Raw genomic sequence first — 17,552 nt, 5'->3', positions numbered from 1 at the left:
AAATAGAGGGAAGCGAGTGAATAGGGTTTGAAGGAGGGGAAAGAAAGGGAAGAGAGTGAATAGGGTTTGAAGGAGGGGAAAGAAAGAGAAGACGAGGAGGGGAAAGAAAGGGAAGAGAGTGAATAGGGTTTGAAGGAGGGAAAAGAAAGATAAGACGAGGAGGGGAAAGAAAGGGAAGAGAGTGAATAGGGTTTGAAGGAGGGGAAAGAAAGATAAGACGAGGAGGGGAAAGAAAGGGAAGAGAGTGAATAGGGTTTGAAGCAGGGGAAAGAAAGATAAGACGAGGAGGGGAAAGAGAGGGAAGAGAGTGAATAGGGTTTGAAGGAGGGAAAAGAAAGATAAGACGAGGAGGGGAAAGAAAGGGAAGAGAGTGAATAGGGTTTGAAGGAGGGGAAAGAAAGATAAGACGAGGAGGGGAAAGAGAGGGAAGAGAGTGAATAGGGTTTGAAGGAGGGGAAAGAAAGAGAAGACGAGGAGGGGAAAGAGAGGGAAGAGAGTGAATAGGGTTTGAAGGAGGGGAAAGAAAGATAAGACGAGGAGGGGAAAGAGAGGGAAGAGAGTGAATAGGGTTTGAAGGAGGGGAAAGAAAGGGAAGACGAGGAGGGGAAAGAGAGGGAAGAGAGTGAATAGGGTTTGAAGGAGGGTAAAGAAAGATAAGACGAGGAGGGGAAAGAGAGGGAAGAGAGTGAATAGGGTTTGAAGGAGGGGAAAGAAAGAGAAGACGAGGAGGGGAAAGAGAGGGAAGAGAGTGAATAGGGTTTGAAGGAGGGGAAAGAAAGGGAAGACGAGGAGGGGAAAGAGAGGGAAGAGAGTGAATAGGGTTTGAAGGAGGGGAAAGAAAGAGAAGACGAGGAGGGGAAAGAGAGGGAAGAGAGTGAATAGGGTTTGAAGGAGGGGAAAGAAAGGGAAGACGAGGAGGGGAAAGAGAGGGAAGAGAGTGAATAGGGTTTGAAGGAGGGAAAAGAAAGGGAAGACGAGGAGGGGAAAGAGAGGGAAGAGAGTGAATAGGGTTTGAAGGAGGGGAAAGAGAGGGAAGAGAGTGAATAGGGTTTGAAGGAGGGAAAAGAAAGGGAAGACGAGGAGGGGAAAGAGAGGGAAGAGAGTGAATAGGGTTTGAAGGAGGGAAAAGAAAGGGAAGACGAGGAGGGGAAAGAGAGGGAAGAGAGTGAATAGGGTTTGAAGGAGGGAAAAGAAAGAGAAGACGAGGAGGGGAAAGAGAGGGAAGAGAGTGAATAGGGTTTGAAGGAGGGAAAAGAAAGGGAAGACGAGGAGGGGAAAGAGAGGGAAGAGAGTGAATAGGGTTTGAAGGAGGGGAAAGAAAGGGAAGAGAGTGAATAGGGAATGAAGGAGGGGAAAGAGGAGGGAAAAGAGTAAATAGGGAATGAAGGAGGGGAAAAGGAGGGAAGAGAAGGGTTTGAATGAGAGAAAAGAAAGGGAAGAGAGAGAATAGGAAATGAAGAAGGGGAAGTAAAGGGCAGACAGGGCGTGGGCTCAACTTCCCCTCGGCTACGGGCGTCGTAAAGGGCGGCTGTTGGTCCCCTCGGCCGTAGTGATCAGCTAATTGGTGTTTCCTCTCGTGTCCTAGAGGTGTCAGATGTAAGGAAATAAAAAAAAAAGCTAGTACGTGTTTTTTTTTTTTTTTACGTTGTTGCCTATTGCGCCGGTAGGCATCTTCCCGGTGGGGCCTGATGGTCGGCCCAAGGCTTCTTCCAGGTGGGGCCTGATGGTCGGCCCAGCCCGTTCTGGCGCAGGCGAGTGTTTTATAGTGGCGCCATCTTGCATTGGCTCATGCTGCCCCCCGGAACTCGTACTTGATTCGCTTGGACGGCTTCCTCTAGAGTCCGGGTTGATGGGTGGTCTTCAGGACAGCATGTGGGTAGTTTTAAGCCACTCGGCGGTGACCGAAAAATCCGAGTGGTAGCGTGAGGATTCGAACCCGCGTCGTCCATCACGCGGCGAATGTGGGTCCAGTACGCTACCACTTCGGCCACCGCCTACCCTAAATTTGTTTGATAATGGTGATAAATGAGGCTGTACCGCCTTGTATGGGGGGTAGGAGGGGAAGGGTAGGTAGTGTGGGGTGGGGTGGAGGTGTGTGTGTGTGTGTGTGTGTGTGTGTGTGTGTGTGTGTGTGTGTGTGTGTGTGTGTGTGTGTATATAATTTAGGGTAAGAAATTGATGTTATGTTCGTATTGTTTCATGAATGGTAAGGGGATTGGAGGTATACAAAAGTTAGAAAAATCTTGTTAATTTAGAAGTTTAAAAAGGCTTTTTTTTTTAATAATGGCTGTATCAAAATATGTAAAAAAGAAAAAGTCGTTACTTATAGCGATGTATGCAACTGAAATATTTTTTTTCTTATGAATGCCTAAGTTACTGAGGAAGTATTTAAGTAAAAATAATATATAATTATCTTCTTAGTGTTAATTTTAGGAATGGATGAGGTTCCTAAAAATCTATACTAAGCACATATTTTATTTTTATATTTTTACCTAAATACAGACTCTCTCTCTCTCTCTCTCTCTCTCTCTCTCTCTCTCTCATACACTTCAAGATATATTAATTCACTTATGTCTGTCTCTGTTTGTGTGTGTGTGTCTAGATTTGTCTGTCTGCCTGTGGGTCTATCTCTGCCTGTCAATCTGTATGTCTGTTTCTTTGTTAATCTGTGTTCGCTTATGTTTGTGTTTGTCTGTGCATGTATATCTGTGTGTTTCTTTCTTTCTTTTCATTCTTTTTTTCTGTCTGTCTGTCTGTCTATTTGTGTGTGTCTGTCTGTCCCTGCCGCCTCACACTCGGGTCCTCGGTACGGTCTCCTCGGCGCGGCTCACCTGCTAATGTGGCCCGGTGTTCCTCCTTCACCTTGTTTGCCCGGGCTCTTTACCGATGCATTACGCGAGAAGGATTATGGAAATTGCAACTCATGATTTCAAAGGGCGGGAGGGCGGGCGGTGGAGAGAGAGCGAAAGGGGGTGGGGGGTGGGGGGTGAAAGGGAGAGTGGCGGGGAGAGGATGAGAGTAAGAGAGAGTGAGTGAGGCTTTGTTTTTTTTTTTGTTTTTGTTTTTTTTGCTCTTATGATTCATTTCTCTCTTTTTCTCTTCCTTCAACCTGTGTGTTTCTTTTTTTTCCCTTTTATTTGTGGTCGTGATAGCGTTCTCATGTTGTTGCTTGGTCGTTTTCTTTCCTATCTTTCTTATTGCATCTATTTTTTTGTTTCCTTTTCTTAGTGGCATCATGGTGGAAAACTTGTGTGACTTTTCCCCCTCCGCCTTTTATCTCTGTTATTTCTCTTTCCCCTTTCTTTCCTGTCATAGGTGTGTACTTGCTCTATATCTCTTCCTCCTCTTTCTCCTTCCATTTTTTCCTGTTTATTTCAGTTTTTGTTGTATTCCTTCAGCTCTTATTTTTTTATCTCTTCCCTTCTGTTTTTCGTTTTTCCTTCCCTTGCTATCATGGTTTCGTACTCGTTCTCTTTCTTTTTCTTCTCTTCTCTCCTCCTCGTTGTTATTTCTTTCTGTTTCGGTTGCTTCCCTACTCTTCTCTCTTCCTCTCTATTATGCCTTTACTCCATTTCCTTACTATGATGTTTGTGTATTCAATCTGTTTCTTTTTCTTATATCTCCTTTTTTTCCCATTTTTTTTTCTCTGATTCAGTTGAGTTCTCCTTCACCTTCTTTCTATCTTCTCCAACTCTATTACTTTCGTTCCTCCTTTTTTCTCTTTCTATTTCTTTCTATTTCAGTTGAGATCTCCTTTAGCTTCTCAATCTCTTCTCTTTTACTCTTCATCCCTTTTTCCATTGCCTTACTGTTCCGGTTTTCCTTTTTCCCTTCCCTCCATCTTGTCTTTCTTTCTCTTCCTCTTCACTTCTTGTTGCATTGTTAAGAGCAGGTTTTTCCTCCCTGATATTGGCGGCAGGATTTTTCGTTCCCTTACCCTGAGCTATGTAGTGTGGGGTTAAGCGTCTCGGCGTCGACGGAAAACATTTGTTATTGTGGGGGTCGTTGGGTTGATAGCGAATGTTAATCGTTCTCTGGTCGTAAGGTCTGGAGAGCGCAATGATTATAGTTCATAAAAATGTGATGAATACTGGAATGCAGACAGAATACTGGAAGCTGAGGAGTGGATGTGTTCTGGAGGAGTTCTAAGTACGGGAGAGAGGAAGAATTCTGGTTTATAGGAATATTTATGGTTAGTAAAGAATGTTAGTAGTTCTCATTCTCAGGTAAGTCGGTTAAATGGTAAACCTCGTAGTTCTAAGGGTATTTTTTGGCAAAGCAAGAAGTGGAAGAATATCTAATGGCACATTGAGGTCGAAATAGGATGATAATATGCATTGTTAAGAGCAGGTTTTTCCTCTCTAATATTGCCGGCATGATTTTTCGTTCCCTTACCCTGAGCTAGGGTTGGCGGTGGGTGAGTGGTTAGCGTGTGGGCCCCGCATTCACCGCGTGCTGGACGACGCGGGTTCGAGTCCGCACGCTACCACCTGGGATTTTTCAGTCACCGCTGAGTGGCCTAAGACTACCCACATGCTGCTCTGAAGACCTCCCATCACCCCGGACTCTAGAGGAAACTGTCCAAGTGAGTCAAGAATGAGTTCCGGGGGGCAACATAAGACAAGAATAAATGGCGCCACTATAAAAATTGCCTGCGCCATGACGGGCTGGGGACGACCACCAGACCCTTGAAGAAAGCCTACTAGTCCGGCAGAAGTATGACTGAACCTGGAAATTTTATGCAAAGTTTTTTTTTTTTATTGATTTTGGTAGCCTAGGATCTACTCTTTCAGGATCTGCCGGGTGCACTCCGCGCACCCTTGAGCGTTTTGAGAAATTCAAGATGGCGCCCAAGATGGCTGCCGTTTCAGATAATTCCTTATAACTCAGGTAGTATTTGACCTAGGATGATAATTTTGGTGTCTAACCGTATGTTTTGAGGGGCAAGGAATCCATTGAAACCACTGATTTGACTAGTTTGGGATTGAATCATATGGAAATACAATATGGCTGCCATATTACAAATTTCAAACAAAAACAAACAAATTAACTTGTATTCCCTTTCATTCAAATAAATTCACTTGACCTGGAATGATAATTTTGTTGTCTACCCATATGTTTCGTGGACAACGAATCTATTTAAGGTAATTAAAACAGTTGCATATGAATTATAACACAAGAATCGGTGACATAGATCCATTGAATTAAAATGCTAAGTAAGAGTCTGGCTGCAACCTGCATCATAACAAGCGCAGAATATTGTACACTTCAAACCATCCTTCTTGCAGCTGCAAGAAAACGTTCTGCAGGGGTTTTCACTCTTGCATCCACATCTGATCATACGCATGACAGTTTCTGGGGCGAGTTCAACATTTGCGGGAAGGAGAACCGGCTGTAGCGTTTTCAGTTTCGAGTCTTTCACCCATCCGTACATTTCTGCATCAAGTTCAGGCGGATTGCTGTCTTCCAGTGAACGCCACACAATGGCTTGGTGATGGGCCCTTTTAACATTCTCGCTAAATGCTTCACTTGTAGGAGGAAGAGAAAAAAGTTTTGGTGGTACCGCGGAGGCCCGACCCATTTTGGATGCCCACATCTTCCAGCGTGTTTCGGACATTGAGTTACTCATAGAATATTGACCATAACAGGCTGACATGAATGTGGTTGCCTGCGCAATTACTGATTCTATGGGAGAATCAATGACCCCTAAAAGTGACAGTGAGTGACCATCTTTTAAAACCTTCAATGCAGTACCTTTGCCAACCCCATAGCAGCATGCTACCGTATCACACCCAGTAAGAGCATGGGCTGGTAGAAGTTCATTCACAAAAGACACATGCTTCTCTACTGTTTTTCCAATGTCAATGACTGTTCGTTCCTTAATTGGTGATTCCATGGTGATGCGATTTTTCATGCCTCCAGCGTGATAATAATGAAGTAAGAGAATGAAAACGTCAGTGTCATCGGATATCACAGTTATATCACTCTCTTCATTATTTCGAGCAGACAGTATCACCTGTTGGACAATGATATTGTCCGTTTCCTCATGACTAGTTGAAAGGTCTGCCCTCCTGATCACTACACCACCATGGCTGATATCAAATGGGGCAGCGTCCTCCCCAAACACTATCAGCTTGTGGCTTTGGGTGTATTTATGGAAAGACTTGTCTTCAATCAAAAGTTTGACAATCAGGTTTATCAACTGCTTCTTGTTTTCGGTCACCGTCAACACAGTCTTTTGAGGTGGTAACTTGGTGTTCAACTGCAGCTCGTGGACTCGGCTAACTCCAGTGGCCCTAGCACTTCTGGTGACACTCTTAGTACTGTAATCGTAGTACCGATCGAACACTAGGTGGACGTCTCCAACTTTTAGTCTCTTGGCAATGGCGTGTTTCACGTTGTTTACGTAGTCTGTAGTGGTGCCCTCTGCAGGCCAAGGAATCACCCAGAGTAGGGCTGAACCATCAATCACAATTACTGAAGTGCCACTTGCTGTTGTCCGAGCAGATACCTCAACCAGAAGCTGTCGCTTTAAGGAAGACTTTCATGCTGCAGCTCTCATTTCTCCTGTGGGGTCAAACATAGACGTTGGTACTGGTGCCAATTCGTAGGATAGGACATCTTTTATGTCAACATCACGTCCGCTAGACTGTTGGCCTATGACCCTGGCGTAGATAACATTCATGTCGTATACTTTACTACCTCCCACACTCACATGTTTCTTTGTAGCCACCATGGTAGTCACGGTCTTGTGAATTGTTTCATGTAAGCCATCAGGTAAGTTCTGTCCAAATTCGCACATCTGTTCGAATCCTTTCTGCACAGCTTCCTGCACATTCACTTCCGGGGTTCCATGTAGACCAGTTGCAATATTCACCAGATCCTGTGGATGTTTCTCGGGATCAAGTGAATCGATACATTTTTGGAGCTTCCTTATGGCTTCTCGGTCCTTCTTGTCATTCTCTATCCGTGCCTTCTTTTCTTCCTTATGTTCACTTCCTTGGTCTCCAGACTCTCCAAGCATTTCGTCCAGAGCAGCCTCCACAGTACTACATGTATGAAGACTCAATGCCCAGACCTTGAGCGTATCCGGCTTCAATGTTATTCCTATGATGCCATTTGGGGCATGACCATATCTCATGAAAGTAGTTTCTATAAACATATCACTCCATAGGCCATTCCACAGCCCGCGCTGGTGCCTCATCACATGCTCCCCTTTCATGAACCGGAGTAGTACCTCTTCTGGGAGGGCTTCCATTGCCCTTAGGTAGCACAACCCATACCTTGCATAATGCACATGGTCAGCGGCAAAGAAATAGGGAAGCATTTGTTTGCATGCCTCAAGATGCAACAGCCACTCAGCCTCCCGCTCTGCGCGAATAAACCTCATGATAAGGAACACTGGTTTGATCAACATGTCCACCCACAGTTTGGCAGTCTTACTCCTTTCGGCTATGTTCTCCAAGACCTCCATCAAATCTTTCTTTGACTCAAGTGTATTGCAATCAAGTACTCCTCGAAGAACTTCCTCAGCCATCATTCTCAATGCTCGAACGTTCTGCGGAAATTTCTTTCCAGTCAACATTTTTGCGACTCCTCCAAAGACATCACTCAGAACTTCCTCTAGAATTTGTTTGTTTTTGTTTGAAATTTGTAATATGGCAGCCATATTGCATTTCCATATGATGCAATCCCCAACTAGTCAAATAAATGGTTTCAATGGATTCCTTGCCCCTCAAAACATACGGTTAGACACCAAAATTATCATCCTAGGTCAAATACTACCTGAGTTATAAGGAATTATCTAAAACGGCAGCCATCTTGGGCGCCATCTTGAATTTCTCAATACGCTCAAGGGTGCGCGGAGTGCACCCGGCAGATCCTGAAAGAGTAGATCCTAGGCTACCAAAATCAATCAAAAAAAAAACTTTGCATAAAATTTCCGGGTTCAGCCAAAAAAATGGATTTGGCAACCGGACTATACCGGCCGTATAGGCGAACACGTAAAAAAAAAAAAAAAGTACTTAGATGTCTTCAATGTGCAAAAAGATGCCATGGTAGTTCAGGAGATCAATGAATGGACGTAAGAAGTGCTATAATAATTTTCAAAGTCAACGCAACATGTTGGTATTAGTTCGAAAATAGACTCTCAAGGCACATTTGGGGTTCTGAAAATCATGTATCGTCATCTAAGCCGGTATGGAATGATTGTAGTTCTCGAGGATAGACAGACAGGTAAACAATGAAAAATAATAGCGCTGAAGGAAGGAAGATAATCAGGGAACAGTTGTGGTTCTAAGAGACGCGCGGTATTATCTAAGCCAGTGAGGAATGATTATAGTTTTCAAGAATCCTCAGACCGGTAAACAGGAAGCAATACCAGCACTGAGGCAGGTCGATACCCATGGAATAATTGTGATTCTGAGGGGCACGCGGCGTTATGTAAGTCAGTGAAGAATGATTATAGTTCTCTAGAATACTCAAACCGTTAAACAGGAAACAATCGCAGCGCCGAGGGAAGGAAGGGAGGGGCGAAGGGCGGGGTGAGGGCTGTTATCGTCGACGCTATTCCCTCCACGCCCCGCCCCTGACAGACAACACACGCCAGCTATTCAGCATTCAGCGCGGCGCCCGTCGACACGCGGCATATTAAGCTCATCAGTATGGCCGCGCACGACCCAGGTAACAATTAGGTGTGGATGGCACTGCGTTATTTTGGTGGCGATAATAGTACGAGTAGAATCTAGGTTCCTGTTCGTGTTACTGTGTTTTTATTTTATGTGGGGAATGTATTATAGGAAGCGAAAGATATATAACGATAAGAGATAAATAGATATACAGATGGATAGATAATGACAGAGGTAGATAGATGGAGAGATATAGCGGGAAAGAGATAGATAGATATATAGGCTGATAGATAAAGGGAGATAGAGGTAGGTAGATATATAAATGGAGAGATAAATAGAGATAGAGGTAGAGAGATATATAGAGGGATAGAAAGAAAGAGAAATGGATGTGGGAGTAATGTAACATGAAAACCGAGAACCGTAGACTTTAAACAAGTTTCGCAGTTCGGTTTTATTTTATTTTTTTCGCTGGCAGCCATTATGAAGGAGAAAGGTTAATAACGGTGCTGCATAGTATTTAGCGTGCTTAGAGTAAGGTTATAATTTGCGTTGCTTGAGTGCTGTACTTCATCTCCTTAAACAGCGATAAAAAAAATGAAAATGTAAGATTCAACAAAACTGATAAAATTATGTTCTTAACACCTTGTTTTCATATAGGAGTCGCATATTGCATTACTTGTTTGTTTTCCAGGCTTGCATCCCTCCTTAACTGTAAGACGAGAAAATGTTACGAAAATAGAATGATAAAAGATATATGAAAACAATGAGAAAATGAATAGAAAGAAAAATATAAAGGGAAACATGAGGAGATAAGAAAATACAGCAGGAGACAGTAAACGAAAGTAAAAGAAAGAATGAAAAAGTGAGAATAATAAATGAATAAGAGTTAACTGTGATAGGAATCATGGAAATAATAACAAAGAGCGAATGAGATGCATAATAAGAAATAAGGAAGACACACAGAGCGTCCACCACCACCACCACCACTCACTGTCTTGTCATTTCCCAAAAAGACACGATTTGAGATGTAAATTAGTGCATTAGCATAACAACACTAACCTGCAGGAGGAGGAGAAGGAGGAGGAGGAGAAGTAGGAAGAGGAGGAGGAGGATGGGAGAGAAGACGCAGCAAAATTAATCATAAGAAGAAAGAGAAGCTAGATAACATGAATACAACGAAAAATATAAGTAGAAGAAAACCAAACGACAGGAACAAAAACAGGAACTAGAGCAGAAGGAAGAGAAGAGTATGCAGATAGCAGAGACAAGGACAAGAAACCACAACAACAATAAAATAAAAAATACCCGGAGTACTAATAGCAGAAACAGGAACAGAAACAGGTACTCGTAACAAGATAAAGAAAGTGCTAGAAAGTAATAAAGAGGAGTTATCAGCATGTAGCAGAAGAAGAGGAAAAATAACTACAACAAAAGAAAGAAGAATCGGAGTAAGAGGAGGAGTAAAAACAGGAATTCGTAACAAGGTGAAGAATGCGAGAGTAAGAGAGACAAGAAGAGGAGGAAAATCATGTAGTTAAAAATAAAGAAAAAAACAAGAATCAGAAAGAACAGAGTAGAAGGAGGAATAGGCATTCGTACCAAGGTGAGGGGAGAGTGACAAGAGATCAGCCCTAAAAAAGCCGTGCCGGAGACGCCTCGTAATGTGTGGGTAATTGTGTTAGCCACGACGCGGGTTTTGCGCCGAATAATGAGCACGCCGAACACGTTAATGTGATTAGACCTCGGCGAGTCCTGGGTGGCCCCAAGGCGCTGAGACGCGAAGAAGGGAGGAGGAAGACACACAAACAGGCCCACGAAGACGGAGTTGGAGGAAGAGGAGGAAGAGGACTTAAGAGGAGCAAGAGAGAGAATAAGATAAGGAGAGGATGGATTAAGATTGGCGTTGGAAGATGACTGGCGACAGGAGGACAAGGAATGACAAGGAGGAGGAAGAAGAGGAAGACCAAAGAGGAGGTGGTGGAAGAGGAGGAGGAGGAGGAGGATAGGCCTAGGAGGAGGAGGAGGAGGAGGACATAAGACGAGCAAGAGAGAGAATAAGATAAGGAGAGGATGGATTAAGATTGGCGTTGGAAGATGACTGGCGACAGGAGGACAAGGAATGACAAAGAGGAGGAAGAAGAGGAAGACCAAAGAGGAGGTGGTGGAAAAGGAGGAGGAGGAGGATAGGCCTAGGCGGGGAGGAGAAGGAAGACTTGTGATGTAAAGGACGAAGAGCAACAGTAGCAGGCCTACCAAGAGAGAGGAGGAGAACGAGGAGGAGGAAGAGGAAGAGGAAGACGAAGAGGAGGAGGAAGAGGACTGACTGACTGATTGAGTAAGGGAGGTACACAGATATATCCCTCAGGTTCTGTAGCGCTTAAGGGATGAGGAGAAAGAAGAGAAGTAGGAAGGGGAAGAAAAAAGAAGAGGTGGAGGCGAAGGAGAGGAGGAGACTAATACAAGTTCTGGCGATGAAAAAAAAGAACACCAGTGGCTTCAATGGCAGAACTTAGGAGAGGGAAGAGTTGAAGAGGAGGAGGAGGAGGAGGAGGAGAACTACGACGAGAGAAGAGGCAGACTGACATAACGAACTAGTGGTGAATGGAGGATTACGGATAGGAAGAGAGTGAAATGAAAAATGATATCAAGTTAATGAATAGGTGAATAGATGGATATAAAAGGTGAAGGTATGTAGATGACGAGGGAGGAGAGAAGACGAGGAATTCAGAAAATGACGATCACAAAACAACATAGTAAAAAAGAAGAGAAAATAAATCAATAGCAATAGGTATAGAAAAAATTGAGTAAACAAGGAAATGATAAAATGATAAAGCAAAGAAGACAATGGAACTAAAGAATGGAGAGAGAGAGAGAGAGAGAGAGAGAGAGAGAGAGAGAGAGAGAGAGAGAGAGAGAGAGAGAGAGAGAGAGAGAGAGAGAGAGAGAGAGAGAGAGAGAGAGAGAGAGAGAGAGAGAGAGAGAGAGAGAGAAAATCCAATATCACTTTTAATCGTCTTAATTTTATCACCGTTCAACCATTTAACTCTTTTTCCCTCTCTCCACGGTGGCTCTTCTCTCTTTTCCAAATTATCTCCTTCCTTTCTCTCTCCCTCTATCTCTCCCTCCCTCCCTTCTTTCTTCCTACTCAGCCATATCTTTTTCCTCCTCCCCCTCTCTCTTCATTCCTCGTACTCCTCCACGCACCCTCCCTCGCTCTTTCTTTTTTTTTCTTTCCTCTCTATCCCTCCCACCTTTCCTCTCCATATTTTATTGGTTCTCAGGTTGTGCCAGCAAGCAGTAATAGCCATGGAGGAGGAGGAGGAGGAGAAGGAGGAGGGGGATGAGGAGGGGAGGTTGATGCAAGAGGAGGTGGAGGTAGTGGTGGTAAAGGAAAGACCGAAGTTGTTAGTGGTGGCGATATACGCTGGAAAGAGGTGTTAGTGGTGGTGGTGGTGATGATGACTCTGCTGGAGGTAATGCTGGCGGTAGAAGAGGTTGTCATGGTGATGGTGGTGGAAGTGGTGTAGATGGGTCTGATGGCGAAGAGGATGGTGATGGAGATAATGGTGATAATGAACAGTAACTAATGATGATGATGCTGGGGATGGTGATGATGGGGGCGATTGTAAGGTTAGTGTTGGCTACGGTGGTTGATGGTGGTGATGGTGATTGTGTAAAGGTGGTGATGATAAGTGATGGCAGTGGTGACGGACTTTAAATATTCTCACCATATCACTCTCTCTCCCACTCCACTTTCAACCCCCCGTACCACTCCTCCCCTACTCCTCCCCACTTCCTCCCTTCCTCCCCATTGCAATTTCTCCTCCACTCCACCCACTAACCCCCCCCCACCCCATAACGTCCCCATCACAATTTCCAGGTTCATGTCCCCGCTAAATCCTCCTTCCCCGCCGCCAGAAATGACTAGAAATCACCACATTTACCTGGGTTGGGTGGCGGGGCGGGGCGGAGGGAGGAGGGAGGAAGGGGAGGGAGGGGGGGGCGGGTACGAGGATAGGGGGATAAGATAGGATGTGGCATATGGGGTGGCAGAGTTTGGAGTTGAGTGTGACATATTTGAGGGTGTGGTTCTTTGGTTTAGGGGATAAGATTTTGGGGTGTGGTCGTGTGTGGTTGGGTGAGGGTGGGTTAGTAGGGAGACTGAGAAGGTAGGGCTAGTGGTGGGGTTTGGTGGGGTTTTAAATATGGTTGGGGTGAAAGTTGATTGGGGTGAATGTGAGGTGTGTGTGTGACTGGCTTGAGCTTAGTAAGGGTGGCAAGTATCTCTATCTATCTGCCTATACGTCTGTCAATTATCTATTTTTAACTATATATCAGTTCATCTTATTATCTATCATTTCTCTAACAGTCTGTATGTGTATTTACCTATTACCAACAATGTATGTAGCCACCTTATTATCTATCTACTCTAGTTTTCAGTCTGTATCTACCTATTTATTTATTTAAAACCATGTAGCTATCCATCATACTTATCTACTTATCAATCTGTCTCTTCCTTATTATCTATTTATAACCCTATATCTAAATATCTTACCATCTGTCTCTCTATCAGTCTCTTGTCTCTATCTATCTATAGTTCTATACATCTATCTATCTGTGTCTGTATGGAGGCCAAGGTCAGTCAGGATGGAATTAATCTCATGGGTGTGAGTGGCGAAATGTCAATAAGAGAGGGTGTTACAGGGGGTCTGATTGCCAGACGAGGGTGGGAAAGGTTAGGGTGTTGATGTGGCAGGGACTAGGCGTGTGGGTGTGACTCTTGGGGGTGAGCGTGATGGGGTTATGGCGCTGGAAGGGAGAAGTGGGAAAGGAGGGAAGGGTATGGATTAAAAAGAGTGTGTAGATGAGTATGGGTGATTAATTGGAGAGATGAGAGAGAGAGGAGAGAGAGAGAGAGAGAGAGAGAGAGAGAGAGAGAGAGGAAGGAAGAGATATTGAGAAAAGGTGGAGAGAGAGAGAGAGAGGGATAAGAATAGTAAGATGAAACATAGTTGAGAGAGAGAGAGAGAGAGAGAGAGAGAGAGAGAGAGAGAGAGAGAGAGAGAGAGAGAGAGAGAGAGAGAGAGAGAGAGAGAGAGAGAGAGAGAGAGAGAGAGAGAGAGAGAGAGAGAGAGAGAGAGAGAGAGAGAGAGAGAGAGAGAGAGAGAGAGAGAGAGAGAGAGAGAGAGAGAGAGAGAGAGAGAGAGAGAGAGAGAGAGAGATAAGAGAGGAGAGAGAGAGAGAGAGAGAGAGAGAGAGAGAGAGAGAGAGAGAGAGAGAGAGAGAGAGAGAGAGAGAGAGAGAGAGAGAGAGAGAGAGAGAGAGAGAGAGAGAGAGAGAGAGAGAGAGAGAGAGAGAGAGAGAGAGAGAGAGAGAGAGAGAGAGAGAGAGAGAGAGAGAGAGAGAGAGAGAGAGAGAGAGAGAGAGAGAGAGAGAGAGAGAGAGAGAGAGAGAGAGAGAGAGAGAGAGAGAGAGAGAGAGAGAGAGAGAGAGAGAGAGAGAGAGAGAGAGAGAGAGAGAGAGAGAGAGAGAGAGAGAGAGAGAGAGAGAGAGAGAGAGAGAGAGAGAGAGAGAGAGAGAGAGAGAGAGAGAGAGAGAGAGAGAGAGAGAGAGAGAGAGAGAGAGAGAGAGAGAGAGAGAGAGAGAGAGAGAGAGAGAGAGAGAGAGAGAGAGAGAGAGAGAGAGAGAGAGAGAGAGAGAGAGAGAGAGAGAGAGAGAGAGAGAGAGAGAGAGAGAGAGAGAGAGAGAGAGAGAGAGAGAGAGAGAGAGAGAGAGAGAGAGAGAGAGAGAGTTTCCTCGCCGGCCTTGACTGAGCGATAAAGTTTCCACAATTGAATGGACGATAAATTCCCTTTAAACACACCGGACGAGGAGCGCGGTCGAGCACACGCAGGATTTACAGCGCCGGAAACATTACGACACAGAGCACGAAGGAAACAAAATGACGTACTCACAAACCTAAGTAAATATATAATCTAACCTAACTTATCTGACTAACGGACTAACTGACTAAACTACTAACTAAATATTGTAACTAGTCTGACTAACTAACCTAACTAACCTTACTAAATTACTAACCTAACTGCCAAACCTACTCAACTAAAATAACCAACTCACTAAGGGACTAAAATTACTAACCTAACCGAAATTACTAACCTAACTACTTACCTTTCTAACTAATCCAACTAACTTAACTATCTTAACTGACTAACTAACCTAACTTAACTAACCTAACCTAATTAACCAAGCCTAACTAACATAACCTAACTAACATAACCTAACTAACCTAACCAACCTAACTTACCTAGCCTAACGAACCTAACCTAACCTAACTAACCTAACTAACCTAACCTAACTACCCTAACCTAATTAATCACTAACCTAGGAACTAAATAACCAACGTTCTAATTAACCCTAACTAACTACCTAACGTACCTAACTAACGTTTTAACTAACTGACTAATCTTATGCAGCGAGAGCCTGATGAAGGCGTTGTGAAAATCAGGGAAGTCACTGTAGAAAATATATCACAATCTTAAACAGTTTGTCTTATGTATATTTTTGCCGTCAAAGAAACAAAAGAAGAGTTAATTTATTTACTTTTTGGTCTGTTTACATTTTCATATTTGTTTTTTTTTCTATTATTTAATCTTATCTATTTTAACTAGTTCTTATTTTATCTGGTACAAAGTTAGCCAATATTTCCTTCCTCTTTTTATATTCTATGGCGAGGTTTAGTTTTTTTTTTCTTCTCATCAATGCGCATTTCTATTCACGGGCTCAGATAAACATTTTACTTCAGCACGCAATCCATTCAGACGGAAGCGAGCGAGCGGTGAAAAGTTGACCTACTCCCCCTCTTCCTCCTCCTCCTCCTCCTCCTCTTCCTCCTCGGCAAAATGAAGGTCTGAGACGCGCCTAGTAAATGCCATCTTAAAGTACTGCATCTTGCTCGAGTTGACGCCCAGGTTACCGATGCCCTTTCAAGCGTGTAGGAAGGGTGGTGGAAACATGGAAACATGGACTAGCAGGCAGCAGAAAGCCTGTTGGCTCATTACTAGGCTGCCTGCGTTCAGTGATTTAATCAATCCGTTTGCCATAGGAGTGGCTTGCAGGGAAGGATTAAAGCACTTGTGTATCTACTCTTGGGAACGTTCAGCTCACTCCCGATGCAGCAAAGTGGCGATCAATGCGTTTCTTGAAGGAGTTGATGGTCTCTGCGCTAACCACTTCTGCAGGAAGGCTGTTCCAGTGGCGAACAACTCTATTCGAGAAATAACTCCTGCCGATGTCGGTATTGCATCGCTTTGCTTGAATTGTTTTTCCGTTGTTTCTTGTTCTCAGGTTGGTTTGTAGCGTGAAGAGTTTGGAGTGATCAACGTTGCTGAGCTTGTTCAGGTACTTAAAGACTTGTATCATGTCTCCCCGCAGGCGTCTCTTTTCCAACGTGAAGAGGTTGAGTCGCTCGAGTCGCTCTTCATAGGGCTTCGTCCTCAGTGATGGTATCATCTTCGTGGCGCGGCGCTGTACTCTCTCAAGTAATTCAATGTCTTTCCTGTAATTAGGAGACCAGAATTGCACGGCGTATTCCAGGTGGGGCCTTACCAACGAATTGTACAAGGATAACATAACTCCCGGCGTCTTGTATTCGAAGTTCCTCGATATGAACCCAAGCATTGTATTGGCTTTCTTACAGGCGGACTTGCAGTGTTTTATTTGTTTCAAGTCACTGCTGATGGTGACTCCGAGGTCTCTTTCCTCTTGCACAACATGTAGTGGTTCGCCACCCATGTGGTATGTGTGGTTGCTGTTTCTGGATCCGATATGCATTACTTTACATTTGGTAGTGTTGAAGGACATCTGCCATTTTTCTGACCACCGAGTGATCTGGTCCAGGTCTCTCTGGATAATTTTGCAGTCTGCCGCTGTGAGGGCCTTCCCACCCACCTTTGTGTCGTCGGCAAATTTTGAAAGATTGGATTTCAATCCTAGTTCTAGGTCGTTGATATATATGATGAAAAGTATGGGTCCCAGCACTGCCCCTGTGGCACTCCACTTGTGACCGGGAGCCACTCGGAGGCCTGTCCGTTGAGTACAACTCGTTGTTTTCTTCCAGTGAGCCAGTCCTTGATCCACGCTGTCAGATTGCCGCCTAATCCCGCCGACTTGAGTTTCTTGAGGAGTCTTTCGTGTGGCACTTTGTCAAAGGCTTTCTGAAAGTCTAGATATATAACATCGCTGGGGATATGATTATCCCAGTTTTCATAGATACCTTGGAAGAAGTCCAATAAATTGGTCAAGCATGAGCGCTTGTTCCTGAAACCGTGCTGAGCATCGGAAATGATGTTGTTGTCTTCAAGGAACCTAACGAGTTTGTCTCTGATGATCTTCTCGAGGATTTTTCCCGCCACAGAGGTCAGGCTGATTGGTCTGTAGTTTAGGGTGGAGAGGGAGGGAAGGAGGGAGGGAGGAAGAGAGCAAGGGAACGAGTTAGAAGGAGAGAGGGTAGGAGTGGAGAAGGAAAGAAGTAGAAAGGAAGGTAAGAAGGTTAGCATTGGAAGGAGGACGATATGGAGAGAGAGAAGGGGAAGAGGGAGGGAGGGGAAAAAAGTAATGGAAAGAAAGAGAGATGGAGAGAGGGAAGAAGGGTTATAGGATACGGGAGAGAAGTAAAGGAGGAGGAAGGGAGGGAGCGAGGAGAGGAAGGAAAGGGTGAAGGGTATGGGAGAGAAGTAAAGAGGAAGAGAGGGAAGGAGGCAAGCAAGAAAACGTGGGAGATATATAGAGAGGGATGGAGGGGTGGAGGATATGGGAGATAAGAAAAGAAGGGAGAGAGGGTGGGTATGGAACTGAAGCAAGGTAAAGGAGAAAGAGAAGGGTAATAGAAGGAGAGCAAGGGAAGGAGAGAGAGCTTGATACAGACAA

The sequence above is a fragment of the Eriocheir sinensis genome, unplaced genomic scaffold (assembly GCF_024679095.1).
Source record: "Eriocheir sinensis breed Jianghai 21 unplaced genomic scaffold, ASM2467909v1 Scaffold216, whole genome shotgun sequence".
Lineage (NCBI taxonomy): Eukaryota > Metazoa > Arthropoda > Malacostraca > Decapoda > Varunidae > Eriocheir > Eriocheir sinensis.
The sequence above is the reverse complement of the archived record's forward strand: the minus strand, read 5'-3'. Positions refer to the sequence as shown.